At 41.1% G+C, this 9,571-nt stretch overlaps 1 pseudogene; it reads left to right on the top strand.

The window, feature by feature from the left end:
• Positions 1–568: 568 nt before the first annotated feature.
• LOC113324221 overlaps positions 569–9,571 on the top strand; it is a 60,841-nt pseudogene continuing 51,838 nt past the window's right edge.

The raw sequence follows: 9,571 nt of genomic DNA, 5'->3' as shown, positions 1-9,571 counted from the left end.
GAGATGTGGCTAGCATGGTTTTCCATTGGCACAGTGGTGCGGCTGGCATGGTTGGCATGCCTTGGCGCGGAGATGTGGCTGGCATGGTTTGTCATTGGCACAGTGGTGCGGCTGGCATGCCTTGGCGCGGAGATGTGGCTGGCATGGTTTTCCATTGGCACAGTGGTGCGGCTGGTATGTTTGGCATGCCTTGGCGCGGTAGTACGAGAATTAGGGTTTGGTATGTACGAATATGATGTCGGTCAATACTAAGGGTTCAGCCGTGGAACATGACACATGTATATAAAAAAAAAATTTACCCTGGTAATTCTTACGTAGGTATGTTGAATGATTCAATAAATGCGCTAGTGGTTGTAGTGACGTCATGTCAGATTTAAGGTGTTTTGATTTTAACCCTAATCTAAAAACCACCATTAACAGTGGGTAAGGGGGTTGATGCTGATGCATGTCTATTTCATCACTTTTGATTCGATTCCGAAGAACTTGTTCCAAATCCTATCGTGTGACAAAATTGGACGACTTATTTCTTTCCAATAGGGTTCTGACACGAATCTCCTCGTCCGCGGAGATGCGCTCTGCTGAGGTGCTGGCGCAAGGGGTGTTGGAGGCGTTTCTCATCGGCTCTGGATGGCGTGACTCCTGCGGTAGACGTTCTGTTAGGGCTTTGAGAAATACGAGTACTTCTTTCTGAGTCGAGACCATGTCCGTCTGGGCTCTAGCGAGAACCTCCCGTCGTTCCATCAAATCAGCAATGGTCACATAGGGTCGACTCCCACTGGCTCCTCCGTTTTCTCGTCCCGTTGGTGGGGTAATTTGAGTCTTAGCGGCGGTTAGAGGTTCCATGCTTGACGAGGCATTAGAGGCGGTAGCGGGAGCTCTGGCCCTGGTGACTGGCAATGTAACGCCTGAAGGAGCGCTTTCGGTGCTGCCAGGATTGGCAAGTTGCGTAGAAACATCAGAAGAGGCAGCGGCTCTGGCCCTGGTGATTGGTGGTGTTACACCTGAAGGAGTACTTTCAGTGTTTCTGGGGTCAATAGGTGGTGTAGCGATGCCACTGGAAGTAGCGTTAACACCAGGGACAGATTCTGCGTTGGTGTTCTCGGAGCTTGCAGCTGATCTGAATCTGAGTTCCACCATGTTGAAGTTGGAATTGAAAGGTGATACTGAAAATTGGAAATCGATATTGCAACCGAGAGATTGTTCTCCCACTGTGATCGCCAATTGTTTGAGGGTGAAAACAGTTTCTGCTGGTTTCGGTAATTTCGTGTGATGCGGGTGAGAAAAAAGTCTAAACCCTAAACAATGTACTACAAGGGAGTACTTTAGATTCGAGAGATCAATCTGTACAAGTCCGGCCTAAACCAAGAAATGGCCATTCCATACTTGCTTCGGTCACAAAGTGGAGGAGAAGGGTTGGTTTTGGGAAGGGAAGCGAAGAGAGTGTTGAGACCAGAATAGTTGATTCTGGAAGAGTAATTGTTTTGACTTGTATCAGAAAGCGTAAGCTAACAGATGGGAAAGCTAACAGGTGAATTCTGAGTGTTGTATGATCCTGACCAAAACTTGTTGTTTGGTGGAAATAGGTAAAACCTATTTATACAAGTCGAAGTGAAACGTACTCTAATCTCGTAAGAAATGGAAAACGAATGAGTAAATGGGAGGAGGTGGTAACTGGTAACGCCTAGAATTAATTTTCCATAATGAAGGAAAGCGTTTCCCCATTACTCCCTGTATTTACTAACCGCCTCATCCTTATGACACTGTCTTGTAACGGGCGTAGTGTATGCCGCACGCTGTAAACCGCCAAAACAATGCCCCAATGAGCATCCCCCAGTTTGTGACATGTGTTGATGTCTCGAGTGTTTTTGTGGAAAACATGTAGCATGTTGCTGCTATTTGGCAAGTTGATCTTGGAGACTTGCCGGCTCGGTGGTGACCTTCGACGGTCGAGATTTTGCATCTTGAGAGGAAGGGTAGTCGTTGATTATTGCAACCCTTCATTTTGTAGCCAGCGACATGAAAGCATGGTCGGCATGGATTTAACATGGTTAGGCATGTTCAAGCTAGGATTTTGGCATAGGTTAGGCGCGGCAAAAAAACTAGGGTTTTGGCATTGTTTGGGCACGATCAAAATTTGGGCTTGACGTCGGTCTAAAGGTGGCCATGCGTTAGCTGGTAACCTTGGACGGCTAAGATCTGCATCTTAGATGGAAAGGTGGCCGTCGATTGTTGCAACCCCTCGTTTTGGAAGCCAACATCATGAAGGAAAGGCTGGCATGGTTGGCATGTCTTGTCGCGAAGATGTGGATGGCACGGCATGCCATTGTCACATGTGGCACGGTTGGCATGCCTTGGCGTGGAGGTGTGGCTAGCACGGCATGCCATTGACACATGTGGCATGGTTGGCATGCCTTGGTGTGGAGGTGTGGCTGGCACGACATATGCCATTGGCACATGTGGCATGGTTGGCATGCCTTGGCGCGGAGAGGTTGCACGACATGCCATTGGAACATGTGGCATAGTTGGCATGCCTTGGCGTGGAGGTGTGGCTGGAACGGAATTCCATTAGCGCATGTGGCATGGTCGGCATGACTTGGCGTGGAGGTGTGGCTGGCACGACATGCCATTGGCACATGTGGCATGGTAGGCATGCCTTGGCGCAGAGAGGTTGCACGGCATGCCATTGGCGCATGTGGTGCGGCATAGCTAGCATACCTTGGGTGGGGAACTTGTGTGGCTGAGATTTGCATCTCAGAAGGAAGGGCGACCGTTGATTATTTCAACCCTTCGTTTTGGCATCCAACGTCGTCCATGGCTTTGGCATGTGTTAGGCGCGACCAAAATTAGGGTTTGGTACAAACCGTGATGTTTGGCTTTGGGACGCAAGTTGCCATGCGTTGGGTGGCGAACTTGGACGGCTAAGATCTGCATCTCAGATGGAAGGGTATCCATTGATTATTGCAACCCTTCGTTTTGTCATCCAACGTCATGCATAGCATGTTGGGACGGATGGCATGGTCGGCATGCTTCGGCATGGAGATGCGGCTGGCATGGCATGCCATTGGCGCATGTGGTGCGGCCATGGTTGGCATGCCTTGGCGCGGAGACGTGGCTGGCATGGTTTTCCATTGGCACGGTGGTGCGGCTGGCATGGTTGGCATGACTTGGCGCGGAGACGTGGCTGGCATGGTTGGTATGCCTTGGCGCGGAGACGTGGCTGGCATGGTTTGCCATTGGCACGGTGGTGCAGCTGACGTGGTTGGCATGCCTTGGCGCGGAGACGTGGCTGGCATGGTTGGCATGCCTTGGTGCAGAGACGTGGCTGGCATGGCATGCCATTGGCACATGTAGCATGAGAATTAGGGTTTGATGTAGATGATGTCGGTCAATGCTAAGGATTCATCCGTGGAACATGACACATGTATATAAAAGAAAAAAGGTACCCTGGTAATTCTTACGTAGGCATGTTGATTGATTCAATAAATGCGCTAATGGTCATAGTGACGTCATGTCAGATGTGCGGTTTTGCGATTTTAACCCTAAGCTAAAAACCACCATCAACATCATCATGATTTGTTTGAAACTTCCTAAACTTGGATGAGCCAAAATATTAGGAAAGTCTATGTTTATTAAATCCTCCAGTAACTTCCAAAGTACAACCAAAATCTAGATATTTTTTCTTCACCCCTGTTTTAGGAAAGCTACATGAAAAACATTTCTCTTTCGAATTACCATTACCAATCCTGTTTACCTTAACATGCCAATATAAATCCAATCCACTAATCAATTCCGAAAAAAACTCAATAGAAATCAATCCAGCAAAACTCGTAAAAGACTGTAACTCTTTTCAGCCAGTTCCATTTTCAAACAAAGAAGAAGGGGGTGCCCCTATCCAAAGTGTAGGTGGTGTTAACATTTGGGGTGCCCTTATCCAACACGTGGGTGCCTTTACCAATTCGTGGGTGCCTTTACCAATTCGTGGGTTCTTTTATAACTTTTCCCTTGGGTGCCAATTACACTTTACCGGGGTTCCTTTAACACATCTTATGGGTGCCTTTAGTACTTTCTCCCAGGAGATGCAAATACCATTTTTCGAGCCAATTTTCCCGCAAAAGTTTATTTCTCCAAAAACACCAACAAACACATAAATACCATAATAAGTACAAAACCGAGCACTAACAAAATAGACAATTGAGATCAAATTAGACAAAAAACGTGTCTATCAAACAGTTTAAGTGACTATTTGATTGGGAAGATATAAACAACTAACATATTATGTTTTTCATACTACAAAGAAATTTCATGAATTGGAATTGTAACTATCTATGTCAACGTATGGACATGATATGTACTCTTAATGAAATAAGAGGTTTTACAAGATGCTTAAAATTTTAATTTGAGAGGAAAAACTAGAACAAAAACTCGATCACACCGAGCTTGTGGTATATTATTCCACCAGTTTGCATATATCCAAAGTTGTCAGGCAGTGTATCAAGGACATGCATCGTGCTAGTATTCCCATGATTAGTTGGTGTTCAAATGTAAGTAAATGACCATTTTGTCTAAATTAAGGAAGATGACGAAGACGTGTTGGGAGATTAAATTCCCCTACTAAGTGCAATGACATGATGAGTTTTGATCTTTACAAGTACTCCGGTGTCTGTTATTATTGTTAGAATGACATAAAGATTATCCTTTTTATGTTCATTTCCGTTGATGTACTTCATTTGAATTACTCAGTGCTAGCTTATTATTCTTCGTCGGGATACGGAAGATCATATTAGTTTGGCTTCTTCAACACGGGAATCAGGTGGAAGCATTGGCTGGGGTTGAGGAAGATCAGAGACCGACATAACTTCTCGATGAGGTACTTTAGATTCCTTGGATAGTTGGCTCCGAGGCTGTGATACTCGTCTTATGCATTTCAGCTTTCTTCAATACACACTAGACTACGACTGTAAAAGATTCTTTGGAGTATATAGGTCTCAGTGAGATCTTTGATTTCGGGTTCAATGAGGAGGATGCCACCTGTTTCTTGATTTAATTAGTATTTATATGTTTGTCTTTGGTGTCTAAACATGCCTCTAAGATGGACATATACATTATAGTAACCTAATTCAGTTATACGATTAGTTAACCATTTGGCTGCTGCCGCAAACTATATATGCAACCATATTTTGCAGGCAATCTTCTGACTTTGCGAAAATACACCAGAGCCTTTGGAAATAGAATATGTTTAATGAGGCGTGTGTTAAGCAAAGGTACTGTGTTTGATCAAACGTAAGGGTTGGATTAGGTGATGTCGTTTCCATTCATCAGAGGCGAATGTGAAATATGAGAAGCATGTCAATAGAGTTGAATCAAGAATAAAATTTATGATAAAGCAACATGTTAGCGGACTTTTCTTCATTTTAAACCAGGTAAATTACTTGCAATTAAGCTGAGATTGCTGAAAGATATGCCCAATTTTTGAGAGAATGCTTCCATGAAATTTGCTCAGCAACATGTTATTTTTTTCTCCTTCCGCGGGTATATTGCTCCAGAATATGAATAACTTGGTTAGGTTTTTGTTCCTTAACTTTCTTATCAATTTATTATAATAATATATCTGGAAATTGGATGAAATTTTCACTGTCCTTGGTGGCGAAACCATTCGATGAAATGATATGAAAGCTGATACGATTCACCTATCTATAGTAGTTTCTAAAGTAGTCATCCATGCAAACATATTTTTTGATAATGATTTTACTGCTCATGAGGTGCATGAAATACCGATCAAGGATGTAAACAGGTGTGTTCCACATATTAGATAACACTTCTTAAATCATCTAACTGCATCGTCCACAATACTTATTTCATTATCCGACTAGCTCTTCGAAGAACGAACTACTTCTTGAACTATTGTTAAATGTATTTTTGTTATTTATAAATTACTAACTGTGAAGGGTAAATTTTTTTTAATTCACTATCTACATGTAAAAGACGCCGATGCGCATGTGCATCTACTACTTTACTTTCACAAAATATTCTTCATGAAATCTGAACTCTAACCAAGGATCCCCAGTTGCAATTCAGTAGATCAATTTTATCATTTCTATATTTACAAAGTTGCATCATATCCATGTTCTCAGACTTTTACTATCTCAGTTCCATATGTAGTAGATGTGTATTATATGTAACCAGAAGTCATATAACCAACTAAGTTATGATCTCATGGATGGACATTCTGGGAATCCTTCAATGTTTAAACTAACCCATCATTTATGTCCACGAGTACGAATTTGTGGCGCAACGGTAGCGCGTCTGACGCCATGTCAGAAGGTTGCGAGTTCAAATCACGCCAGGTTGTGTCAGAAAGTTGCGAGTTCGAATCATGCCAGGTTGTGTTAACCGTCATACTGCTTTAGTTCTTATGGTATTACTCCTTTTAGTTGAACATACAAGTTAGTGATGAATATATTGCAGAATATACACTCTCTTTTTTGTAGGTATCTCAGAAATTCACCCAATTATTTGCCTAAACACTTAGCGTCTCAATGGCTTCATCGCCCGTTTGGGATCCAACCAATTAACGTCGGTGCATATGAAAAAATCCAACATGCTGAAATTACATGATTTGGAATTATGATTAAGTAAACTGGTTTTTTCGAATGAGAATGAGGAATCAATAGTTGGTCTCTCACCACCTCCACCAAACCAGTTTTGATGGGATGTAAGTAAACCTGATTGTCTCCTTCTTTATTCCCTTTCGATGCTTCTAAACTACTAAAAGTTATCATTTTCTACAGACTTGATGGTGGTGTCACAAAGGTCTATCTTCTTATAAGTTATGTAAGCAACAACACGTCCCTACACTACAGAGAGGGAGCATAAAAGAAAGAGCTGAGAAATCTAATGATGGTGAGTTTTGGCTTCTTTATAAAGCTGATTTTCACTTCAAATTCGAGGAGGACATGTATGAGACTGGAGTATTTCACTCTATTCATTTATAATCGGGAAACTAAATTTGTCACGCAGGGTACTTTATTCTCTTTCATCTTCAGATTTTACACTTCAAAGAAATTTACGTGATTTCAGTTTGAAAAGTCTTCCATCTCCGTATATGATTAGTATTCTTCTTCATCTTCAAAGGTTTTTATGGTTCTTCAGGACCCAAAAATACTTTCTTATATGTAATCTTCATTGTATCTTGAGTTGTGCATATTCTGAAACAACACTATCATTGGATATTTCATCATATTTTAATAATCAAAATATCAAACTCATATATGACGGTTTACCCACTGGGAATCTCAAAAAGTATGTACAATTTCCTGACCATTTCTTATCTCAATGCTTCTTAAGCAAGTTGTTATTTATTCTCAATGCTTATGCTTTTCGTCCTTGCTCCTGCAATTCTTTCATTGATGTAATAAGCAACTGTTTTCTTTTGATATGCAGCTTGAAATGTTGAACCATACGGGTGTCATGAGACATGAGGTACTGCTAAGTTTGAAAATATGTCGGATGTTAAATATGGAGCTTTTCATTTGGAGACTGAATATGTTCGTATTTCGTAGTGAAGTTGTTGACGAGTTTTTCTTTTTTTGAAACTGGAGATACTTATTGTCAAAACCCGATGAGATGTACAGTCATGTATTGCCATTGGTAAATGCCTATAGGTTGTTAGCTTATACATTTTTCCTTTTATTGTCATCTTTTGTGACATCTCAAAATTTCCCTTTGCTTAGCTTTCTATTCGTCACTTTGGGAGAAACACGCATGTAAAAATAATAACCCAACATGACTACAAAAATATGTCATATTTTTCCATATCCATGTGCATTTTACTAATTTAGTTGTTGTTGATATTCCTTTTCATGGAGGATTATGGTCATCATGTTAACTACAAGGAGTTCACCTTTATTGCTGGCCTTTTATCCTTTAGGTGGAGATCCAAAAGTACTTACCGTATGTATGTAATCTTTGCTACTGCAGCGCCCATTTCTGAATCAGCATCTCAAATTTTCAATGGGTACGTTACATTTTAATATTCAACATATCTACATATTTCTCCCTGAGAATATGAAATGATATATGGCATCCGTATCATTTGAATCCATTGTAGGTTGGGAGAATCAGAAATCCTTTTTAGTCATTGGCTTTGAATCTTAATAAATGATCTGTCTTTTATTAATTCGAAAAAGTACAAATGTAAGCCAGGTTTGAGAAATTTATGAGGGTTGTTATAGTTGGTACGAGAGCTTAGGTTCGAGAACCTGTAGGACTTGGGGAGTGAGCCTACAACGTTTCCATGAGTAACACATAAGTTGGATACCCTATTTAAAAGTCTGTTTCTTTATACATATATGTATAGCTGCACTTGGTTGATATATGGTTGGTCTTTATGAACATGCATTTGATTATGAAGATGAACTAATGTTGGTATTGATCTGATGTTTACAAATTAGTTATTGACAGTTATCAAATTTGATGACTTTTCTGTTTATATACTATGCGTCCTTACTATGTTAGGTTTTCGTTGGCCGTTATTTGTGTCTTGTGGCATGAGTTGTGGGTATGAAAGCTATCAATTGTGTTAGGAAATGAAAGTTAATTTTGTTAAATGTGGTAGTAATGGGTTCTAACGATTTCTAACATATACATTTGTGAGACACTTTGCGGTTGAGTTGGACAATTGACGTTACGAATTGTGGGTTTTGGGTAAGTCATCTTTACGAATATGTTCCCTAGGTAGAGACCATACTGATATGTAGGATGCACACTAATTACATGGTTGTACCAAGGGAGTGAGTCAGGCCTTTTTCATGTAGTTAAAGTGTTGTGCCCAATGGCATCTTGGTGTGTCCATTGGCTCACATATGGTGTTGTGTTGAAGTGGTGCGGCCACAGGCCTCTTGGTGTGTCCATTGGCCTCACGCGCGGTGTTGTGTACGCCGGATATTCAATTCCTTAATAACGGATTGAAACGAATGTGGATATGTTCCGCCCGGTGTTGTGTACGCCGGATATTCAATTCCTTAATAACGGATTGAAACGAGTGTGGATATGTTCCGCGCGGTGTTGTGTACGCCGGATATTCAATTCCTTAATAACGGGTTGAAACGAGTGTGGATATGGTCCGCGTGGTGTTGTGTACGCTGGATATTCAATTCCTTAATAACGGGTTGAAACGAGTGTGGATATGTTCCGCGTGGTGTTGTGTACACCGGATATTCAATTCCTTAATAAAGGGTTGAAACGAGTGTGGATACGTTTACGAATCAGAACGTTTGAGTACATTGACGTTTCTGTATTTGGATGTGGTCTTATGAAAATGTTCCTTAATTTACGAGTTATATGTAGGATTTGTTCCCTGCGTTCTGTGTGTTGGGGTTGGAGTACTAGGATGATTCCCTATTTGGTAACTCTTTGAAATGTGTAGGTTGTGACCCAATGCAATTTTTTTTCTGTTGTCGTGCCTGCCTGTGTTTTTTTTTTTTTTATTATTGTTAGCATTCATTTAACTAGAGAATAACTCAGTTTGGTTTCCCGTTGAGCAATAATTTCATTTGTGAAAAATTAATCATTA

Source organism: Papaver somniferum, chromosome 11 (genome assembly GCF_003573695.1).
Source record: "Papaver somniferum cultivar HN1 chromosome 11, ASM357369v1, whole genome shotgun sequence".
NCBI classification, from domain to species: domain Eukaryota; kingdom Viridiplantae; phylum Streptophyta; class Magnoliopsida; order Ranunculales; family Papaveraceae; genus Papaver; species Papaver somniferum.
The sequence above is the reverse complement of the archived record's forward strand: the minus strand, read 5'-3'. Positions and strand labels throughout refer to the sequence as shown.